This window comes from Mastacembelus armatus, chromosome 9 (assembly GCF_900324485.2).
Source record: "Mastacembelus armatus chromosome 9, fMasArm1.2, whole genome shotgun sequence".
NCBI lineage: Eukaryota > Metazoa > Chordata > Actinopteri > Synbranchiformes > Mastacembelidae > Mastacembelus > Mastacembelus armatus.
The window spans coordinates 5159218-5183170 of record NC_046641.1 but is presented as its reverse complement, the minus strand read 5'-3'; the positions used below and the strand labels follow the sequence as shown (position 1 = coordinate 5183170).

Sequence of the window (23953 nt, the reverse complement as noted above, 5' to 3'; positions counted from 1 at the left end):
CGTTAGCCAACTGCAACACTAAAATGCTACATGCACAATCTGTAATATCATAGTAATATCATATCAGATGTAACATCTGTAATAATCTAATGTCATATGACACAATTCTGCTGCTGATGCTTCTGTTCTTCTTCTAGCTTGAAATGTTAGGAAATTTGTTTATTTAGTTTAGGTAGAATGCTTTTTTTTTTACACAGGTCTACCCATGTTTGTCCAACAGGTTCGGCTCCAAAAGCCTGCAGGTTTTTGTTAGAGAAAATGTTTTACCTTCAAGTAATCTGAGTAATTTAATCCTCACTCTAATAGTTGAAACACTGCTCAATAGAGCCTATTGTGCAAACACAACTTTTCTTCTAGGGAGAGAAGCTTGTTCTGATTTTGACTTACTGATAAAGACTCTCAGTATCATGTGTTTAAATCAAAACTACAGATATGAATGATCGTTAAATAATTTAATTATTTATATTTTAATCATTATTTATTATTTCTTTATTAAAAATAAATACATACATATGTATCATATGTATGTATTCATGTAGGCCACCACACAGCATGTGGCAAAAGTGGTCTGAAATTAATGAAAATAAGTCAAAATGAATTCTGTTACTCCCTTTCCCTTTTGAACTCTCTCTTGGATGAGAAGTGTCATTTTTCCAGTGATTTACTTGAATTATGTGGAAGTCAAATAATTGAATTCATGACTATGTGGCTTTACATCTGGAAGTTGTGCTTTTTTTCTGCAGAATTAAAAGGTGCTCTAGGTTTCTGGGGTAATCATTCAAGATAACCACAAAAAAAAAGAAAGAGACAAGGGCCCCTTTGTGACTGCTCTTCCAATGACTTGTTTCGCTCCAATTGAGGCACCTTTCTGTACCCAGTTCAGGAAATTGGACCTTATACTTGTGTTACTAAAAATAGCAGCTTTATTTTACGAGAAATTCAGGCAATTACATTTGGCTTTAGCCCTCCCTGCCCCAAGGCAAAGTAAAGTCATTTCAAGGGCCAAACTGTCACTCAGTTGATGTTAGAGGCTTCGAGTGATTAGTAATTGTGGCTTTGTGAAGATTGTTGGATGTAGATGTTATACTTTGCGAAGTAATTACCACTAACAGAAGTTAATTATAAAGACTTCATGGACAGGAGATGGGACTGTCAGTGTCAAGGCACTAGTGATGACCTTCATGCTCCACACACACACACACACACACACACACACACACACACACACACACACACACACACACACACACAGTTTCAAGCCTCACTTCACATGAATGGCTGTGTTGTTGTTGTGTTTTTTTACTAGTTAACTGCAATTAGACTTAGGATTGTCAACAATTAATCAGTTGTTCTCCCCTGGAGTTTTTATCTGCCTGCTACAGCTGACAATATGTCCTTCTTAATTACCCAGTAATCGGCATAAACAAAGTATTTATTGTTGGGTAATGAACTGTGACTCATAGAAAAACTAACAAGACAGGGAGCAAAGTGGGGAGCATCTCGGTCACCTCTAATTCACGACTATTGGCAAGAAACAAACCTTAAGTCAATTTCTAGTCTTTTTCATTGGGGGAATGTTTTAGACAGCGATAAACATTAATAGCTTAAATTGTATGTATATATGATTTTTGGTCCCAATCAGGGTGTGTTTAGGACACAACCATAAATTATAAGTTCTTTAACAGTGTCATTTTGTCCAAAACATCATTTGTGACTTCCGTTAAAGGCTCAATGTGTAATATTTAAAGTGAGCTATTAGCAGGACTGGAATATAGTGTTCATAAATGTGTTGTCATTAGTTTGTAATCACCAGAAAATACCATCCACTTCATTTTCTTAATCTTAGAAAGAGCCTTTTAAAAGCTGCTTAGCAAGCAGGTCTCCCTTCACAGAGGCAGCCATGTTGTGTCACCATGTTTCTACAGAAGGTTATTCAATCTCATCACTGCATGGTGCTAAATCTTTCACATTATTTACATTGGACCTTTGGGTTTATGCACTTTCTTTGCATACACATTTATAATAGTGTGACTAGCTTCAGGTGATGCCACTTCTCCTCACCAACACTGCAGACAGAGGCAGCAAATAACATCTCAAAACAACTTTTGATCTCTTCAAGCTTTTGACACCACCCAACCCACACATATAACCACACATACTTGCCTCCATCTCAGCCCTGTCCCTTCCCTCCAGTTCTCATTCACTGATACCCTAGATAAAGATGTATGCTGTCTTTGTGGATACTGATGTGAGGCGAGTGTTTCCCCAGTCTCCAGTGGTACAGTATATGTTACATAATTGACAAGTGCAGGCTTGAGACCACCCGTCATGCCCAAATCCCTGTATGGATCTTTTATTCCAAGCAGCAGCATGTAAAAAAAAGAAGAAAAGAAAGAAAGAAAGCAAAATTCCTCTTGACCGGGCTTTGTTTTTCCATCAGGGAAGCTGAGTCTATATCTTTCATAAGACTGGTGACGGAGGGTTTACACACACACACACACACACACACACACACACACACACACAGACATGTAAAAGAAATTCAAAAACCTTTGCTCTGCACTTAAATCAATCATCACATGAATCTTATCACTCAGTTCTGCTCAAAGAGATTATCTGATATGTCAAAGTATTAGCTTTATGTTGCATACCATTCATCAAAGTGTGGCAGGATTATTTTATTTTTGGTTGTGCTATTAATCATTTTAAAGGAAAAGGTGGCAGTTTTTCCACTAAGGTTGGTTGGTTCCATTTTTACTCAACTTTCAACAGCAGGATATTATATTAATTCTATGGAAAATTATGATGAACAATTTCCTGACTTTGATGACAGTAAAGAGCACAGAGCAAGAAAGGACAGACACAGAGTTACTAATATAACAGCTTTCAGCACTATATTGCTTCATTATATTACCTCTACTAATAGTATATATATGTAAACCTACAGGAGATTAAAGTAGGTGTACCTTCTAACCTCAGCTAGCAAGTCTGATTCTGAATATTTTGACCCTCAGCTGACAGAGTTATAAGTCTGTGTCAGAAGTGAGGCGAGTGGACTCAAGCAGCAAACTGAAATGGTTCAGGTGGTAAGAGATTTGTGCCAGAGGCTTTATTAACCCGTCTGCGCTGAGCAGGTCATCAGCACCTACTGAGATGAGAGGCAGAGAGCCGGAAAGTTAGCTTTGTATGTCGTTGTTATTGCCTTTTTTTTTTTTTTTTTTTTTTTGGCAGAATGGGGTTAGGGCTGAAATGTGCTAATCACATTAAACAGTATGAGAGAGAAAACATTTTGCTTGATGTGCTCTTCGCTGCTATACTTGCCATGAACCGTGGAGTAATGTCACCAGCATGACAGCATAAAATGCCTCTTACAAGTTAAACATACTTCGACACGTTCTCTCCTAGTTTGTAGAAAATGTGTCAACACATACAGCGTAAGAAATATATGAATATATGTTGTCATTTGTCTAAGGAAGAATAAAAAGAAACTGGAAGTAAAATGTGCATTCTAATTTTGATACCACATTATGATTTTGTTTTATTCTAAGTCTTTTGATTAAAATGTGCATTAGTTTTAGCTGAAGCTTATTCATTTGGTAAACTAAAAGACTTAGTTTGTGTCAAATGATTTGCAGCCTCATATTTGATAACGTTACAGCTGTTTTCATCAGTAACATTCAAAAACAAGGTAATGTCCCTGTTTAGGTTAACTAACTACCTACCTATGGCTACTGTGAACTGAACTAAAATCTCCTTTGTATTTAGCTTAAGAATTATCTCCAATACAAGTGAAGGAAAAATGAATGACCCTCAATCTGTGTTTAACTTTTTCAACTCCCAAAAAGCTTCAGAATGTAAGAAGGTAATGGCTTACTGCAACAGTCGATTGTGTTCAGCCTAATCAAAGTCTGTACTCAGCATTATAGCATATAGTTTTACTCCACTTTTAATATTTTCTCACAGGTTGGTAGAGAAAATATTATCATATATTCTGTTATTGTCTCAGGTGAATCCATGATCAATTACAGTCACATAGTTAATAACTACTGGGTGAAACTCCAACACTGGTGCATCAAGAAGCCTGTAATAAATGTGTAAACTCTCGAAGTAGACTCCTGAAATATTTAACAAAACCTACAACTGTGCACAGTCCACAGAAACAAACAAGTAAATCATTTTCTCCTCCTTCCCCACTTTCCCCTTACTTTCATTTGGCAGGAGGTCTTTCTTTTTTTGCCAGGGCTTTTTTTAAAAAATCCTTTGTTCTTTATTTACATCTTGAGAGGTGGCAAGTTCTGATAGGGCAAAATAATTTCTTGCGGTCTTAAATTAAAGTGGCAGGCAAGGTCAGCTCCCTAGGATGAATGCACAGTTACAAAACCCCAAAGCACTCCTCTTTTTCATATGATGTAAGCCTGCCTGTTTGTCTGGACTAATGATGGTGGTATAATGTAATTTTCTTTTGGAATACCCAATTAGGCGCTGCACTCTGCAAACACAGCCTGCACACCCTGGACGAGGAGCATTTGCAGGACAGTGTGTCTTGGCTCTGCCTTAAGCCGTGTAATTACCAGAAAATGAAGAGTTTGCAGGGATTCTGTCATTGCACAGTGCTCCAAACTATCTGCAGTAACTTTTTCTGTGCTATTAGGCTGTGCATTGTGGAGACAGGAGAGAAAAACAAAGCAGAAGACAAGAGTGAATGGATGACAGGAGCCATATGTAAACCTGAGGCCCAACAATAGTCCATTCTTAGGCTTTAGTTTCAGAGTGTCTACATATTAAGGTATATATAAACATTAACCTCAGGCTGCATGTCTCTAACACACAGCTGTGGAGGCTGGCAGAGAAAAAAAAATGTTGTCTAAACTTAACCAAAGCCAAACCATAGAGTTGGTAGATAATTATCAGGTATGTCTGTAATGTTTTGTGGAAAGCAATGGAAAGCAATAGCATCTCAATGACAGAGGCACTAGATTGAAAACAGTTGTGCTAGTTCTTTTGTCTGTTGTGTCACCTTGATTGGAGAACTTTAGGGGATTCACCAACATGCACAGCAGGCTTACATGATTAAATTTACATTTAAGGTTTAATTTACCCTGTTGCTCAAGTAATTTGTCAGGGTGCTCACTGCATTCACATTTCATACATGCTGTGTATACACAAAGCATGTATGCACGGATATACACAGGCAGTGTTTGCTTGTCCACTCAGTCATTTATATCTGTGTGAGTGTGCAGAGATTTCACTGACAGCTGAGGAAGGGCCTTGATCAGTGTAGCATTCTCCAGACAGTCAATCCTTCAGTAAGTCAGCCAGCTTGCTAACCCTCACTCTGCATTTATTATTAATCACAGAATTACACTGGTGCACAATCCAAATGATGTGGGTTCTGAGAGTCGTGATAGAATATGCAATTGTCTGCATAATGCACAGCAGGTGAGATATGTGCTCATATGAAGCACAAATATTACATGAGGCTTCTGCAGTTATTACTGTCAAATGATGGTGGCGGCACCAGGGCCAGTGCTGAAGATTGTCAACATGTCCCACAGAACCAGGAGGAGAGAAAATCTATCTGACTGTGTGTTGAGTAAATAAATCAGATTGGATGTGGATATTGACAATATGAAAGTATCTGATCATCTGATTCTTTTTTGTTTTGTTTTGTTTTACATCTTTATTTACCCACGGAAGTACTTTGTTGAACATACAAACCTGTTCACAAAAATGTCTTGCTACTCACATTTGCTCCTCACAACAGACCAGCACAGGTATTTGAAGGATTACAACCTCTAATACTTGAGGAATGTGTCAGAATTAGCCATTGACCAACACCTTTTTAGCCACCTAGAATAATCCGGCTCCTACTATTGACCTCTGATCAACTGGGAGGTTAAGTGCTGTTAGTTGAGGGAACTGGGAGCATCATTCATTAATTTCTCATCTCTGACCAATTAATCTTCCCATCATGAATGCAGCTTGTTGTACTGCTGACCTGCCAAACCAAAGGAAATACTCACTTACAAGAACCTTGCATCACGCTAAGTAGCATGAAATGTGTATTAATCACAAGGCTTCTGTGAGTTGTGACTGTGTGTTGAGATAATCTCCATTCAGGGGCCATGTAAGGTCTTGAATCCAGGGACAGAGAGACAGAGGGAGATGAGGTGATAATGTGACTGAGCTTTAACTTTGCCTTTGATGTTTGCACCAGAAATCCCAAGTGCTCAGAGCCTATCTGTCCTTGAAGTCAATACACCCAGGAATACACAGGGAGAGGAAAAGAGATATTCTAATCCCAGAGACAGCTAAAACCAGGAGAGGAAAGTTGACTTTGTATCGAGTTTTCTTTTTGCTCACTGTGGGTGTTTTCTGATCATTGTAAATGAAACATTGAATGGCCTTATCAATGATGCATATTTGGCCTCAAGTTGCAGCCACATCAGGAGATCCTTGCGATAGGGTTTTGCTCCAGTTTAAGGTGGAGCAAAACCCCCTTTTCCATTAAGGTTTAAAGCAGCATGGATTCATGCAGTTTAAAATTATGAACAGGTCATTTACTATTAGTTTTCACAGGAACCTGTAAAAAAGTCTAACCAAAACCCCTTAAATTGAAGATAAAAATGATCAGGTTCAAAGACAAGTAAGGTTTGATATTCACATTTTTATCCAGAGTCACTGTGAATTCCAGGTGCATTGGTGTGTGACAGCTAATATTTGAGATGAACTACTGATGAACTCAATTTGGGAATTGTATTTTTTAAAGTAAATGTTTTACTAAAGTGAAACTTTGAATAAAGCATGAGGCAATGTTTTAGGGGCCATTACATCCTATAAAACCCAAAATGAAAGTTGGCCAGAGAGAAAGCGTGCGTAAGGGCGTGTTTGATTTCATCATCAGTGACATCTTCAAGGGTGCAGTCGATCCAGTAGTTTTGCTGCCAGGCTTTTCTGTCCTCAGCCATCAAAAGTGGCAGAGCCTCTGGACAGGCTGGTGTGTATTGCACAGTGATTTATCCCGTGGTACGAAGCATCAAAATTAATTTGCCCTGCTGTATTGGACACCAGTCTTTTTCTTTGCGTGTGCCTGTGATGTCTTTGTTTCTCAGGCAGTATGAATACTAAGGTCAGCCTGACATATTGGTTTGTTGAAAGTATTGAATAAGTGTTGCCTCGTTATTAAGAATCAGATATTTGCCAGACAACCTTCCACCTCACATATTTAGTGAAATATTGATTAGCAGACTAGCTCTTTATGTGGTGTTCCTACCCTGAACATTTTCTTTTTTCTATAGCAGCAGTTGTGTTCCCTTTTGCATGTAATTGCATATTTCTATAATTATTATCCTGCGTTTTCTTGGAGAATATAAGTGTCTTGAAAAATATTAATTGAACGCTTTGTTGTTTGTTGGATGAGAGCACAACTTGTGTGTACAGCCCCTTGAAAAATGCCGTCTGAAGAAATACATCTTAAGAAGGATGATTTTTGAATAGGACTCCCATATATTATCTGCATGTTACTGTCAGACATACAGCACTTAAGTTAATGAGAATAACGATGATGAAATGTACAGGTGGCTATTCATTGTGTTCTATGTATAACAGTACTATCTGAATGCAGTTGAGAGCCCACTGCGATTGTACTGTATATATTTGTGCATTACATAAGAGCCCTACATAAACAATGCACCGTCAGCGGGTTGACTGTATACTTAATTTCCATGTCCTTGTCTTTCATCCATAGATCTCCCCTGGCAGACTGAACAAACGTGTTGACTCTAGCAGAGCTACGACTGTCCTCACTCTACTTGTGGTCTGACGGCACTTACCAACATCAAAGGTACCGCCGCCTCTCTCGCTACACCTCCAGCCTCCTTTAATCACTTTGTTCAGCTCATCATTGCAGTAATTACATTTGCAGACAGTTTTTTTGGTTTGCAAATCCAAGACTTTACTTTCTTTGTTAACGCTCCCTGAGGGAACTTCACTTCACTTTGTCGCTGAGGTGCCTTGTATGATTTTTTATTTCAATGCATTCAGGATCTTTTTTTTTTCCTCCAAGAAATGTGCTCTGATTTCAATAATTCACACAGTTGAATCAGCTTAGGTGGATGTCAAGTCAAAAATGGTGCTTCTCTTCACAGATTTGAGTGTGTTTTAGAGCTGAACAGGAGACGACGTTTGTTCTGGTCCAGTTTCTAGAGACAGGCCCGATGGTGTAACTGTTTGATGTCTGTCACTTGTAGTTAGATCCAACCAGTGACACTTAAATGCAATTTGTCTGTATTATGGACCATCTTTGATGCAGTTGCTTTAAAAACTCAAAGAGACTTTTTTGAGAGCCCACTCTTTTAGAAGTGGGACACAGAGACTATTAGGGCTGTTTGAAATGCTGATGAATGTTCATGACTATCGGAGCTTAGTGGGTTGCTTTCCCTTAGTGGAGTCTTCAAAGTGACCTTTCTGTTTTTGCTTGGCCTCACAGTTCATCTCATAAGTATCAAGATGCTAAAACATTCTGAACCTTGACCTTCATATTGTTGTATATATATATATATATATATATATATATATATATATATATATATATATATATATATATATGTACATATGTATATATAATGAGTTGTTCTGTGTTCTCAGAGACACTAACAAAGACGTATTTTCATTTTCAAGTATATTGTCCATGTAATTCTTTGTGTGCGTGTTTGCCTGTGTTTTCTGGCCTAAATAAAACATCCACATAGTGAGAGAGTTCAAAGACAAATGATGGAATAAAATATGGAGGTAAACAACAGATGCATTTCTGTTCTTCTACCATGGACTCCACGCACCTCGCTAAGGTTTCTTTATCCTGGAATCACTCAACAATACCTGTCTCGGCATTAACACTCACTTTAATGTTCCTCAGTGTAAAATCGACTGGAATCCTGAATTGGAGTGAGGCTTATTCCTGGTGACGGTGCATTTCTTATGTTTTGTTGCATCTTTTTAAAATGTTGGCCACTTGCTGTGTCAGTCAGGTGCTACTTAAAGTATTAGAAAGTTATTAGTAATGACATTCATCTTCCAGTAACCTGTCATTACATGTTAGCTTGTTAAATGAGTGCACTTTAAAAGAGCTGCAAAACCCATAAAACCTTTCTGTTGGTGAGGAGAAATTCCCAGCACATCAAATTGTCATTATAATGAATCACTTGACTGTGATTCATTCTCTGTAAGAGCCTTTACATATTGGACAGCTTGGCCAAGGAGAGAATTTGTCATGAAAAACCTGAAATTAGTGGTTCTGAAATGACAGTTTAAGGTGGAGCAAAACCCCCTAATGTCGCTAATTTGTCTTCTCACTATATGAATGCATTATAAACACCAGGTAGATTGAAGACACACATCCAGACATGCACATGCACATACACAGTAGCAGGAGGAGCAGGTGTCTTTAAGAACCCAATTGTGCCACTGAGAGCAGCATTCTCAGATGTGCATCAGATGGGTTTAGACAAGGAATTAATTTGAGCTGCAATTACAGCTTCTGGAAAGGGGCAAATTGGCGGTGAGGTGGGAGGAAGGGCTCCACCACCCACCTAGTCCCTAATCAGGTGAATGCTTCTAACTCAATATCAGGCACTGATGGTCACACTCAATTATCCTCATCCTTTACCTCCCAATCTGTTCCAACATCCCCCTAATAACCCCAAATCCAAACCCCTCAAGACACACCCCACATGCTGCTTTGGCTCTAGACAGCCTTTTCAGTAGCTACAGATCTCATTTCTCTTCTTTAATTCCTAAAATAAGACAACATTTTGGTCAATAAACTCATTTGCTTTCTGGCTAAGCATTAGATGGGGCAACTGATACAAGTCACATGTCTGCCTACATACGAATCTACTGCATAAAGACAGTACTGCGACAGTAGGAAAGGCAGTACTGGCTGGCCTTAGCTCATTCTGAAGGTACCTGCCAGCACCTCTGAAATAAATTAGCACATTTTATCTTGTTTGTTTAATCCACTGATCCACCCATGTTCCTCGAAAGGCCACCCTGACCCGCCCTTACCTGGATCAGGTGTTATCAGTCAATCAGAATCACCAATTCACTTGGTCTTCCCCCACTGCACCGTCATCTGAGATAGTGTCTTCTAGGGCAGGTATAGTATAAGTATAGGAATACAAGCAGGAGACCTACCCCCTGTATAAAACACAAACTGACATTTTTACACTTCACTTTTAGTATAAATTCAACAGGATATGACATGTAAATTTTATACCAAGACTAGCTGTTTAATTTAAATTTGCTAAGCTAACTGACTGCAGACACTAGCTTCATATTTAACATACAGACATGAGAGTGGTATCAGTCTAACTCCTGGCAAGAAAGAACAAACAGCATCCCCAAACGTTGAATGACTGAGATATGCAGTATGAGTTTCCTCACATAGCCTCATTCACTCTTCTTAAATTCACCCACAGGCAGCATAACAAGGTTTTAACAAACAGTGGAATGAAACAGTGGTTCTCTTCGCAGATGGAGGGTGACCTTGTGGCTGAAGCTGCACCTGGGAACTCTCGACTTTGGTGATTTCAAATGGCAGTGAGAGGAAACTGCTGGCCTACGACATCAGCAGTAAATCCTGTCGTATAATGTCAGTCCACTGCACATACACACATCCAACTGGCTCAGCCTGTTATGTTTTGCACCAGAGGATATGAAAAAAATAGGATGGGCAAAAAAATCAAATGTTGTAATCCCAGCTTGCTCTATTCAGGGGAGTGTGCACACTGCTCAAGTCAGGAATATTACCATGTACACAAAACAACAATTTTGTTTTGGCGATGGGGGAATCACCAGGGTTTCACCCCAGCTAGATAGGATATTCTTTTCTCTTACAGCCCTATTTTTGTGATTTACTCACAGTGTCAGATAAACAGACCTTTAGCAGTTCGCTCCTAACCTGTTCTTGAGAATACCATCAGTTAAATGCTTTCTAGTTGACTACAGAGAGGAGTGCAATGGCAAGAGGTCTTGTCATTGGAAGATTTGTTTTAGGGAGTCTGGACCTGATGAATAAGGTGCCAGTGATTTATTACCCGATTTTCCAGCACGCCTGAAGTGAGCGACTGCTGCATGTCATCCGCCGATGTACACTCAAAATTGTGGCCCCATGTATGTGAATATATTTATTACTGATCTATTTTTAGAGCTGAGTGTTTGTGCTGAGCTGCATTTATCCTTGAGATAAAGCCTTGCAACAGCACAAATCGAGTATGCAGTGAGGTGCCTCATCAAATCCACACAAGGAATACGAGCCTGTTTTCCCTGTAATTAAAGATGTTTATGCCTTAAGAGTAGTCCAATCTAACCCACTTTCCTTTATAGAATAAATTAAACACTTTCCATTATTTTAATCTCATCTCTTTGATTAGTTACCATCCCTTTCACTCATAAACTTACAATATCCACAAATGACACTCCTGCCCTTGAAGTTGTACTGTGATATCTTTCCACCACATAAAGCTGTGACTTACTAGGGCATGTGTAATTGAGGATGGGGTTAAACATGCTGACCTTGGCTGTGTTTTTATCCCCTCTGACCCAAGACATTAGCAAACATCTGCTAAACCAAAGCTTTAAAAAACCAGGGCTGTCATGGTGGTGGTGGATGGGGGTGGGGGACTCTTCAGATGCCCCTCCCTGTGGATGCTAGGTTATTTTAAGTAGGCCCAGAAGTTGGCATTTAATGATAAGCTGTGGGGTGTAGCTGACATGCCTGCCATATCATTCCCTTTATGACTCAGGAAGCAATAGCTATGTTGCCCCCCCACCCCAGCTCCCCCTCCAACCCTCTAGGGGTGTGAATCATTAGAGTCCATCAACAAGTATGTGCAATCACCATGGCTTATGGTGCATTATTGCTGTCAGGTATCTCAAGTACTAGATAACTTAAGAATAAATAGACAGGGACAGGATATCTACAAGCAGGCATTACGTAGCCCTGTTTCCATTAACAGCTGATGACTATAGACTCTTACAAGTAAGACATGTTTTAGTGAAAACAGTGTTTCAAAATGGTAGAGCTGAGTTACAGTTGAGAGTAATTAGAGATCATATTCTCATATAGGAGGAAGGGAACAGAAGGAACCTTTTTATTCGGGTTTAACTTTGAAAACACAAAGTTCCTTGGTGTATATTTCCATGTGAGGAAGAGTGAAGGAAAAGTCATGTCAGATGAAACTCAACTGCAGATAAATAAATGATCAGCAACAAACATCAAAGAGGGATTGTGTGCCTCAAAGGGAATAAGGGCCTCAGATTCACCAGGTCCTATAGTGAAGAATAATTCATGTTTATGAGTTTATGCACACACACACACACACACACACACACACACACGCACGCACGCACGCACGCACGCACGCACGCACGCACGCACGCACGCACGCACGCACGCACGCACGCACGCACGCAGGCACACTGTTTTTTTATAATCCTCTCTGTTTGAGATTCTAATGGTTGCATCTGCATTGAAGAGCCCCTGCTGAGCTGAACTACCTTGTCCCAATCTTTGTATGTTTAGTTAGCACAGTGAGCTACAAAATACTAGTATCCTAAGTACTGTGATACAGTGTGTTCCCTGACTCAGTTTCTTGGTGTTTCTCCTTCTGGTACCAAACCAACACCTTACATTTCTGTTTTAAAATGGCAGCTTCTAATCACTGGTTTGCTTTTAAAATGATGCTGACCAGTCTAGGATGACCTTGGGATAATGTGTTGGCTTCTGTCTAGTGATGTGGTTTTTCTTTGGCTGATTGCTTAAAAACATGTCTTTCAACCCAGTCCAGTTCAGTCCAGGGCCACAATGTTATTTCCCATCCACAGACTCAAGTGTGAGAGTGTTGCTTGTCAAATGTTGCAAAGATGAAATGTTTTGGTAAACTGACAAATCCTAATGAACCTGCTCTGGGACATAAATCTACCTGCGTCGCTATGTTAATTTTGAAATATGCATATATAATAATTTCCATGAGATTCGGCTTCACCACAAAGTCAGATACAACTCAAACTTGAGAACTACGTTCTGTTCATTGCTTTTCACTTTGTTTTAACCTGTTGCATTTTCTCTTTTTTCTTCCCTTTGTTTTTCTTTCCCTTCTCTCGCAGCTCTCCGTTCTTCTTGCTGTCTCATCACTCTGCTTCTGTTAGAGTGGGGGATGTCTATTTTCTAACACATCTGAGCCTGCTTATCTACTAGGTCTGTATTGCAGTCGATTGGTATTAGCAGCTCCATTTGTTATTGTACTGTGATCCCCCTTGATATCACACCACCATCAGTTATGGATATCTGGGTGTGTGTGACAGTGATATGCACTGTGGCTTGCAACAGTTATCTAGAAATCATGATTGTTTATGATAGACAGTGTGTGTTGTACCAGGCCTGGGTGTCTGTGGGAAGCTTGCATGTGTTGGAATTGTGCCTGCAGCACTGCTTGTGTGCCTGAATGCATTATGCCTATGTGCATGACTGTATCCAGTGACACTGCCATTCGTCCATGCTGGCTATGATTGTTCATTCGTGGAGGTGTAGTCATTCTTTCCCACCTTTTTGATGTCCAGAAAAAAAGAAGGATCTTTGCTGTTGTGCGTGTGAACCGTGCTGCTTCATTCCCTGTGTTGTTGTACTTGGAATTGATAGATCATGTTTTTAATTTTGCTGCACTAATGTTCCAGCAAAGCTATATCGAATTTTATCTGTGGTTCCAGGACTGTCTTAATTACAATAAAGGCTAAAACCTCTGAAGGCAAAGTCATAATTGGCACCCAGCAGAGCATCCTCATTATTGTCTTTGCTATGCTGGGCTTCTAATAGCATGGACTTCCTCATGCAGTGACCCTGTGAGGAATTTACACTTGTCTCTTCAGAGTATTGGTTAAAAAAAAAAACAAATTAAACTGATTTGACTGAAATCTGAAATAGACTGTCTGTACCATGACCTAACCTGCCCAGTAATCCAGATAACCATTTTAATTGTTCTATTTTTTTGTGTCATGCTGGTCTTTTGTTCACATTAATCATTTAAAGCTTGTGCTGTATGCCGATAAATAAGTCTGGTATTTGACTTAAAACCTGAGACTTATGTCAGCCTGTTGTTGCTGCTGGCCCAGCCTGCTGGGCCTGGGGTGTTTTTATTGACCTGGTGCCCCCTCCCCCCCTTCTCTGCCCTCCCTTCCTGACTTGAAAGATTTGTACAACTGTGACCCACATTGGACATGGAGGACTATGATGTTCGCTCAGCCGCCAGCATCCTGGCTTCAGTGAAAGAGCAGGAGGCACGTTTTGAGCAGCTGACCCGTGCCCTTGAGGAGGAGCGTCGCAACGTCACCTTGCAGCTAGAGCGTGCCAACCTGCCTCCCAACCCCCCTACCAGCCAACCTCTAGCATGGCAGCAGGTGGTGATACAGGTAAATGATGCCAGTACCATGTGTCTGCCACTCTGCCTACCTATCTAAAGCGACATTTGCCTCCCTTTTTTCACCTGAGCAGGCACATTCCATCGTCATGTTTGCTCATGGTCATTGCTTTTCATCATTCGTGGAAACTCAGTAATTGTTGACTTTCTTTGTTTTTAAAACACTTGTTCCTATTGTCTGACCCGACTGTCCTGGATGTTGTGAAATAATCTGCTCTGTGGTGATTCATCTTTGAAGAGATTGAGCCTCTCATTCTGTCTTCCTTTGACTCCCTCCTTCTATGCCGCTGCCTGGCATCCAATCCCATCTCCTTTCGCCCACTGGTCTTTTATATTGTCTGGTGGTGCTGCTGATTGGATGTAACCTTTCGCCTGGCTTTGGCCAGCATCTGGGGGACATTAGAGTGCTGGCCAGGGCTCCTGCCAATGCTGGCTGACTCTGCAGGAGCAGGAAATATAAGATGGAAATATAAGGTCATTTTAGCCCTGGAAATATAAGAAGTAGAAATGAGACAGCTGAAATCCTCTAAAAATGTCAGCGGTCACAACAGCCCAGTGATTTACAAACTTCAGACTGTTAGCTTCTAAGGAAAACTGTTACGGTTAACACGTCCTCTGTTAATGACTCCCAAGATCGTGATACGTAACACCTTATTATTCAGCTTATTTTCAGCCCTTGATGAGCTGACTGATGCATGTGTTTCTGTTTTTAGGTGTGATCACTTCTTTGAAGAAACTCTTTTAGACTGTACATATGTCTTAGTAACTAGAATTTGAAAGCACATTTGGCAATGTAGCACCTGTAGCATTTAGATACATCACCTTTAATAATGGTAAAGGAGGCAGTCTAATGTATTATTGATACAGCAAGACCTGCAGAAATGGAACTGTTTTGCATACATTTGCCTGCGGTTGTATTTGCCCGCAGTCACATTTTGTTAATAGTCAGTGTCAGTGTTCATTTTTTAAGGGCTTGTAGCCTATTTGGCTTCATGAAGGCATAATGAAAAGGATGCAGGAAAAGTATAGCAGGATAAAGTAAACTTGTCATCTCATCACCCAGCACAGGGTCCAGTAATCTACTGCTTTTTGTGTGTTTGTGTGTGTGTGTGTGTGTGTGTGTGTGTGTGTGTGCATGTGGGAGAGAGAGCATAGGAGTGTGAGGCCTTCCTCATAAACCGGTCAGTGAGTTACTGGACAGTGCTTAACATGACAGGCAGTGAATTATCCTGGCTTCTCCCACTTTAACTCACTGATCAGGCTCTTAAGAGATGCCCCCACCCAGGATGCTCTGTTTGCACACTGCAGTTAAACTGGGTGCCACAGGGTACCACTCACAAAACCCTGCCCCATTTTACATCATTTTGAAATGTCATTCGGTTGAGAGGCTTTGGACTGTCAGCTTCCTCATAAACACCGATAAATGCCAGAGCAAATTGGATGAGGGTGTGAAGGGTTGATCAGTGTCTACTCTAGGGCAAACAGCACCTGAGTGCTTGGCAGCACACAGGTGTGCGTTTGTGTGTGTGTGTGCATATTTGTGTGCGCACGAGTGTGTGTGTTTGTGTGTGTATGTGGCATCATGCGACCCACTCCATTCACATAATGAGGTTGTATGAGTAAAGAGGAATGATTGTTCTCTTTCTCTCATTCTCCTCTTTGGGTGGTTTCTCCCACACAAGCCCCAGGCTGCGTGATGGATTAAACTGGAGCACAGATCAGCAACTGAAGGTTCAAATCACAACCCGAGGCCCAGGCTCAGTGAGCCCCAACATTATTTAAAAGTCAGAAAAGAAAAAGTGGACCAAGTCTGATTATTGAAATCAAATGGCTGTAGAGCCTAATGAGAGAGATACTCCACTGATCAAAATCGTGCCCCGCTGCATGGTACAGACCTCAAAACTAATTGGTCCTGACCTTCAGTAACACGTTTATCTGCCTTCATCATTTAGGTCAGCATTATCAGTGTTTTAACACAGGTGGGCTGAAGAGATGGGTGGAAGCTGCTTCATGCACCTCAGCACATCACTGTATGACTGGCCACTTCAAACAGTGCACTGAAATACTCAACACTGCTGAGTTTTTTCATCAGGCCTCCAAGCCCCAGTTTGTTGATTTTAGCACAGCAGGCTCATCTGTCCAGTGCAGCCTGGATGTGAAGTGAGGCATGGCCTTGGACGTTAGCCAAATGAGTCACATAAGTCTTAGTATGATGGTTGGACAGCATTTAGTGGAATAGCAATCATTTCTTCCTCAACTTTAATGTCAAAAAGATTTGTAGCCTTTCTAGATGTTGAGTGTGGTGACAAATCATGTGGATAATGTTCAAGACAACATAAAATTTAACATAACAAGGAAGAGTGTTTTTAACCACTCTAACATTGCAGCTCTAAGGATGGTAGTGTTGGTTGGTCGGTCAGGCCTCCACTTTGATCCAAGTGGAGATACCTGGAGAACAAATTCATGGTTGTTAGAGGGTGAAATCTGACTTAATGATCCCTTACCTTTTTTTCTAGCACCACCACAAGGGTAGCAATTTTGTTTTAAAAATATCTTGACAGCTATTTGTTAGATTATAATAACAATATTTATTAACATACATACACACATACATACATACATATATATATATATATAAAACAATATTTACACATACCCCCAAGTAGTTATCATTATTGACCAAGGTCCAGTTTAGATATTTGGCCCATAAAAACACACTCCTGTTAATTTACGTTAGCCAGGCAGGCGTTCAGTGGCATCCAGGTGTTTTGCTTTTAGATGATATGTTAGAGGAGAATTACTTCTATGACAATTAAATTCTGCTTTACAATGAACATATTACTTTAGTTCTGTCCATGGATTTTGAACAGAAATTTCCCCCCTAAAACTCCCTGACTTGTTGCATCCATCTTGAGTGAAACTCGGTCGTCGCTAAACAAGGGGGGCACGCGCACGTTTAACTCACGTTAGGCTCCACAGGAAGTGGGTTAATTGTGTAAAGAAATTGTGTAAAAAAAAAAAAATTAACATGTTAATTTACAAAAATTAATCGCATGCGTTAACACGTTAATTTTGACAGCACTAGTGTAGTGATAATATAGTGTTAACATGCCAAGACTCTAAATTAAGATGGTGAAAATGGTGAACTTTACCATCTACATGCCAAGTGTGGAGCAAAATAATAGTCTCAACCTCCCTCTAATATTATCATCATCTTATTTAGTCGGTGTACAACTGAATAGGGTGCCTCATATTTCACATATTGTATATGTCTTAACCCAGTATGACATTAATATAAGATATAAAAAGGTAGATCATTGCAGGATTCCTTGACCATTGTATTGAAACAATAAGTGTGAGAGAGGCTCTTGTACACAGTGCTGGCCTACTTTCTGAGACCTCATCAATTGAATTCTGATCCTCATTCATTTCAGCATTGCACTTTATGAATTGTCACCAAGGAGAAGTAGTGTTTTCTCCTGTGAGATGCATCAGAACAATGCTGTCTATCTCTCCTTTAGCTTTGCTAATGAAATTATTAGTAGAAATTCACTGACACGGACTGAGGTGCCTTCAAAACTGCATCCATCAACAGCGCCAAAATGTGACCACTGACATGCTAAGATGACACCCTTTCTTCATTTGGTATTGAGTTTGCCTGTGGTAATTGATTTTTGCCTGAAGGGGCATTATCGCCAAGGCTCTGAAAGGTCAAGTAGTGCATGGTGACAGTTCAGTGTGTGCAGAAGACAGTAGACAGCACTCAGACAACCATGTCTGTCTAGTACGAAGAGAGAAGGTGACCTCATTTTATATACACCAGACACCTAATCTGTCTACCCACGGCCGCTGCCCAGCACATGCACAGATCCCATCTCAGACTGCATACAATCACTTGACTTAATTGAAAAAGAAACCCGGGACCATTTCTCACACAGTGGATATCATAAAATGTTGGTGTTTGGTATTCAGATGCTATATTCACTGGGTTTCTAGACTAGCAGGAGCATATCATCCCCTTGTGCAAATGCTGTTGGAAGTTTTCAAAGGCTTGTGAGCTTTAGGCAGAGGGAACAGTGCAGCCTTTGATCTGTTCTGCTGTCTGTGGTGAAGATGTACAGGCCCCAGCCCTATGATGGCACCACAGTACTCACCCAACAATCACTTCAGCTTCCCTCCACCCATTTTCACCCCCACAGGCCCCCAGCCCTGCCTAGCCACAATGGACTGAGGGTGCTATAGCGACAGAAGATCTTTCCAGTGGCAGAGCCTGTATACCCTCATAAATCACCTGCCTAACAATGTGCCTTAGTTTACCCCCTCCGTTCCTCTATCTTCCTCTGTCTTCTTCCTTCACTGTGCCATCAACAACCTTCTCGCCTGCTATAAACACCCTAATTACCCTGGTGTGAAAGTGCCTCCTCTGTTTATTTTTGTATACCACACTGTTCCCCCATTCCTCCCACACCTCTTTCCTCTCTGCCAGAAAAACCAACGACTATACACTGTCTGCAGAAAAGTCACTTTTAAATTCTCATAATGTTGTTGCTTGTTTTCCGTGTTTCCATAGGGAACACCTAATCATGTCTCACCACAATTTAAAGGTTGCTTGGTCTACTGCATATGACAATCTAGTGCAAATGTTTCCACTCATTTGTAAATCATATAGAGCAGTACAGTAGTTCATATGGAAGCTACAGCTCCACCTTGAAGCATGTTGAAATCTAAAGTAATGTTTGCCATCCGCAAAATCTTTAAGATGCCACCACGATAGTTTTAGCCATGATAGCAGCATGAACTAAGCATTAGTCATCCAATACTCTGGTCCAGACTGAAATAGCTCAACTATTAGATGGATTTCCACCAAATATTAATCTCTTTGAAGGGGTGCTATTGTTTTAAAAGGTTTGGGAACCACTGATCTAAGGCATTCTAATAAATGTATCATACATTTGGCTGGTAAAGACTTCTTCCCACTACACTGCTCAGCCATAAGATGCAGAGTGCCTGTGCCATTTATGATCTAGGTAATCTTTTATTCACCTCACTTTAACATTAAGAGTCAAGTTTGAGGCAATGACCCATGAATCACACTACCAACTCTTGCTTTTTTGTGTCTCAGCACAATACAGGGGTTGACATTGAAGAACAGGAGTTTTTACTCAAAGTTGGGTTGTGTGTATTCGTCTTGTTCACGAAGAGGGAGAGGTTTGAGGGAAAGGTAGTGGAAAAGCCTTTTGTACTGTGGGCTATTTATATTCCCCTATGTGCTCAGACCTTCATCCTTCAAATCAGCCCCAACGTTGCTGGACTTAATGCCTGTCCTGGGGCACCTCCCTGCCATCGGACCACAATCCATTAAACCATTATGCTTACTAAAAGCACTAAGAGAGGTATCTGAAAACAGCTCTCATTTCCTTTGCATTTGATTGGCAAGCTGGCAGGTTAAATATCTTTGAAGAGCACTGCCTCCATGTAGAGGTTTCTGGAGAGCATAGAAGCATGTACTTGAAGATGACCATGGGGGTCTAATCAGATTATTTGGCTCAAATTCAGGGGCTAAATTGTGTAACCAATGTGTTTAAGATAAAGGCCCCTTCCTTCATGGGACCTCAGTGCCACCTGTGGAATGTGACCTCACCCTTCCCAGTGTCCAGCGGGATAATCAAAAACAAGGCTGGACGCTGACCTGCAAATGATAAAACTAAATTGAAAACAGTCTGAAAACCTTGGGGTATGACTGGAGGTGTTCTTCAAAGCCTTAATTTAATTATCCTCATGAGTTTAACATACTCAAGTGACATTTTTACGACATGACTTACAAGCATGTAAATAGTCATCAGATGAGGAACAGAGGCAGCACTGAGCCTTGTTTTTGGAGGAGTAAATTTGTACTTTAATGGAGAGAGCTTTTCTTAAGCCTGCAAATGCCTTGATGGCAAAGGGGACTTGGAGCTACGCATTTCACCCCAGTGGGTTCTCTAATAAAGGTTACTATGATGTGAGTGCTATTGCCAAGTACATCAAAGAGTTGCAACAAATCTATAAACTGCAAAACTCTCCCACTCACATTATTGCTGCTCATGCAATCATGTAAACTGGCCTTGGGATCTAATGCTAATTAAAAAATACAAATGAACATTTGGGGAAATTGTCTGGGTATTAGAGTTGCATTCACAATTCCTGTGGCTCAAACTCTGCATTTTAAAGCACAGACAAGAAGCAGACAAATCAACTGAAGTAGTCTGAAAAAATCCCCAAAGGTACACAAACTAAATAGCTGATGAATCAACTTAGAAGGGCCAACTTTAACTCTCAGCTTGTTCCGTTACCTGGAAGTAGCCTAATATCTACATTTATCACTAACAGAAACAAACCACTTGGCATTTCCTGGTTTTTATCGATCATTGCAGTTAATCCTGTTGGCATTGGTGTGACCATCAGCACATACAGGAGCGTATGTGCAGCAACAGTAGACTACAGTTAGTATACCATCAGACTGCACCAATAAAATCAGAATTACACATTCATCCTTTTGACTGTAAGATCTCTGGCATTGCCTCGTGGTGAGAATTGCAGCTGGGCAGACTGTGAAAACACTAGATCAAAGTCAGGACGTTGCAAACCTTTGCTGTTTGTCACAGAGCTTCACACTTGGTTGAAAAATAATGTAATTGTCTGGAGCTGCAGTTAGGCTGTGGGCCCTATTTATACGTTGACAAACTTGAAAAGGGTGAAGTGGTAAGGGGTTGGGCCTGGTATGTGAACTGTCTCATACAAAATTTTATAAAGTGATTCTCATTGTGTAAAGAGTGATGGTAATAAAACAGGCATGTATAAAAAGATGGACACCACTTTTTGACTGTGCTCTTTCTGCCAAGCACCTAATTCAGACTGATCATTGTGTGGTGAATATGACCAAATCCAATTAGAACTTTAACATTGAATCATTTAACATGAATCACAACAACAAAGGCAACTGACCTTCAGGATGCTTAAACAGCTGATTGACACCCACTACGAAGCTGTGGATCATGTTCCACAAACACGTAAACATGCGCCGACACATATAAGAAATGGATGGATCTCCAACTGGCAATTATTTATTTATTATTTATTTACTTTTCTGACATTTGGCAGAAAGGTAACTATCATTTCATAGAACCACTGATTTTTATCATTACCGTATTTTCTGGACTTTAAGTCACACTTTTTTTTCTCCTCTGGCTTGCAGTGTGACCCATAAACACTCCTTTTCTGCTAAAAGTGACTTATACTCTAGTTTGATTTATAGTCCAGAAAATATAGTGCTTGGACATGACCTTGAACAATGAAAAGAGGGACTGTTGCAAATCCAAACACAAAGGGCATGAGAAAAATGTTTTTTAGTCCAGAAGTTGGTGACTGATTGGATATCAGGCTGATCTAAATTCTGTTGTTTGTGCCTCATTCAGTGTCTGACTGACTCTTGACAAGATGTAAAACTATGTCTAAGTAAGCCTAATCCTGTTATAGTTATAGTATTACAAATCTTGCTCTGCAGTTACAATATAGCAACATAAAAACAGAAAACAGAATCTTTTGATCTGGAGTGATGTCATTTAAACAGAGCTTTATTTTCCTAAATGAAGGGAAAATGGCCTTTTTGCAAGACAAAAGCCCCAAATAGATTGGACTCTAATCCTTTGCATCGCTGAGTAGCCATTTTTCAAGGAGAAAATAAAATGTGATAGTAAAAGTCATTAGATAAGGGCTTTTTTGCAGGCTGTGCCATTGTTAAACTGCAGTCAGCCTAGCAGAGCAGATCATCTTGGCCCTTTGGACCTCACTGAGTGCTTACACTATACAGCATTGTTTTAAAGAACTAAAAGAAAAAGAGTCAGTATTATCTTTAAAATCACTTTATATGAATTTTTTGCAGTTTTGCATATAGTGGGATATGATTGAACTTATTCTCCTCTTAAAGTTTGGAGATAAAGTTGTGTTTCACAAGAAATGTGTTCTTGGCAGAGGGAAAAGGCCTTTGAAGTACTGTTCAAAATTATCTGTCATTAAATTCTGCTTTGAAACTGAAGATTATAAAAACATTTTTTTATAATGAAATGCCATATATAGTTTCAAATCATTAGTCCTCACTTCAGCCTGTTTTTTATGTCTGCTTTCTGTCCTGTCTTTCGCTCTTTCTCTGCATCTGGCATCATGAATGCATGTGAAAAAAACAGGATTTTAACAGATGCAGCTTCATTGGAGGTGTCTGGCTGTCAAAGCATGCCTTGTTGCTGAACATTAACCTTTCTACCATCTGTTTCATACATACCTCCTGACAGAGTAAAGCTGACTTCAGGAGCTTTGATTACAACTCCTGGATTATTCATACACCTTGTACAGTTATTTTACAAGGCCCAGGCGTGGGTTGGCTAGACTCAAGAGAAAACCAAATTCTTTTTTCTAACGGTAGAGGTTATTCCTGGAAGCAGTATGTTTCACCAACCAGTGATGTCGGACACATTGGCAGAGCTATTTTAATGTTAAATGTTGCATATGCTTTTTGGGATATTTGCATTACCCCAACCTGTAAACACCAGACATGCTAGCAACAGAGTTCTAGTAAAGCACGGCCTGTTGGGTAGTGGGTTGGTCCTGGACTTAAGTCCAGACTGAAGTATCTCAAGCAACTGTTTGATGGATTTGTTAACAGACATCCATGGTTCCCAGAGTGTGAATCCTACTGACTTTGGGGATTCCCTGGCTTTATATCTTTATTTTATCTTTCTATCTGTCAGCACTGTTTAGTTTTCATTTAGCTACTCAGATAACTCAACATCTAATCAATAGATTGGCTGGAATGTTTACTTACACATTCATTAGTTCTCAGATACCTTCAGCTTGAAATCAGGTCCAAATAGTTCAATTACTATGTGGACTACTGCTATAACTATCTGATGAATAGACATTTATACAGACATTCATAGTTACCAGATGATGAATCCTAATTTCTTTAATGATCCTCTTACTTTTTCTGTTGTGCCAGCATGAAATATGATATTTGTGGTTTTTGGCAAAATATGTATTAGACAGATTTCCAGGAAACTAGGTAAAAATATTGATGTTTTAGGGCCAGCAGCAGGTAACCAACACTTTTTATTTAACACTGTTTATTTGTTCAAGTGCTAAACCAAGAAGATGAATATGGAGTCATTATACACGATAAACATCTGTATAGCAGTATTGTATATATTTTAGCACGCTGACAGTAGGATTGAGCTCATGGCTGCATCTAAGCCTCACAGAACCGCTTGCATACAGGTAGCTGTAGACTTAGTTTGAAGTCTAGATAGCATGGAAACTTGCCAGGTGTTCCTTAAAACATTCAACACAACATTCAACTATAAAATGAACAGGCAAAACACATGTGCAGATTTACCGAGAAAATAAAAGCTTTTTCCTCATCCTCTCCCGTGAGTATTGCAAAGCACTTCATG

The 23953-nt window shown here is 40.1% G+C and overlaps 1 protein-coding gene across 1 annotated transcript in view; it reads left to right on the top strand.

Moving 5' to 3' along the window:
• arvcfb (ARVCF delta catenin family member b) overlaps nucleotides 1-23953 on the top strand; it is a 190118-nt gene that overhangs the window by 65757 nt on the left and 100408 nt on the right. The window contains exon 3 of the mRNA XM_026320689.1: nucleotides 7748-7843. The gene's annotated coding sequence lies outside the window, so the exon portion shown is untranslated. The remainder of the gene's footprint in view (nucleotides 1-7747; nucleotides 7844-23953) is intronic.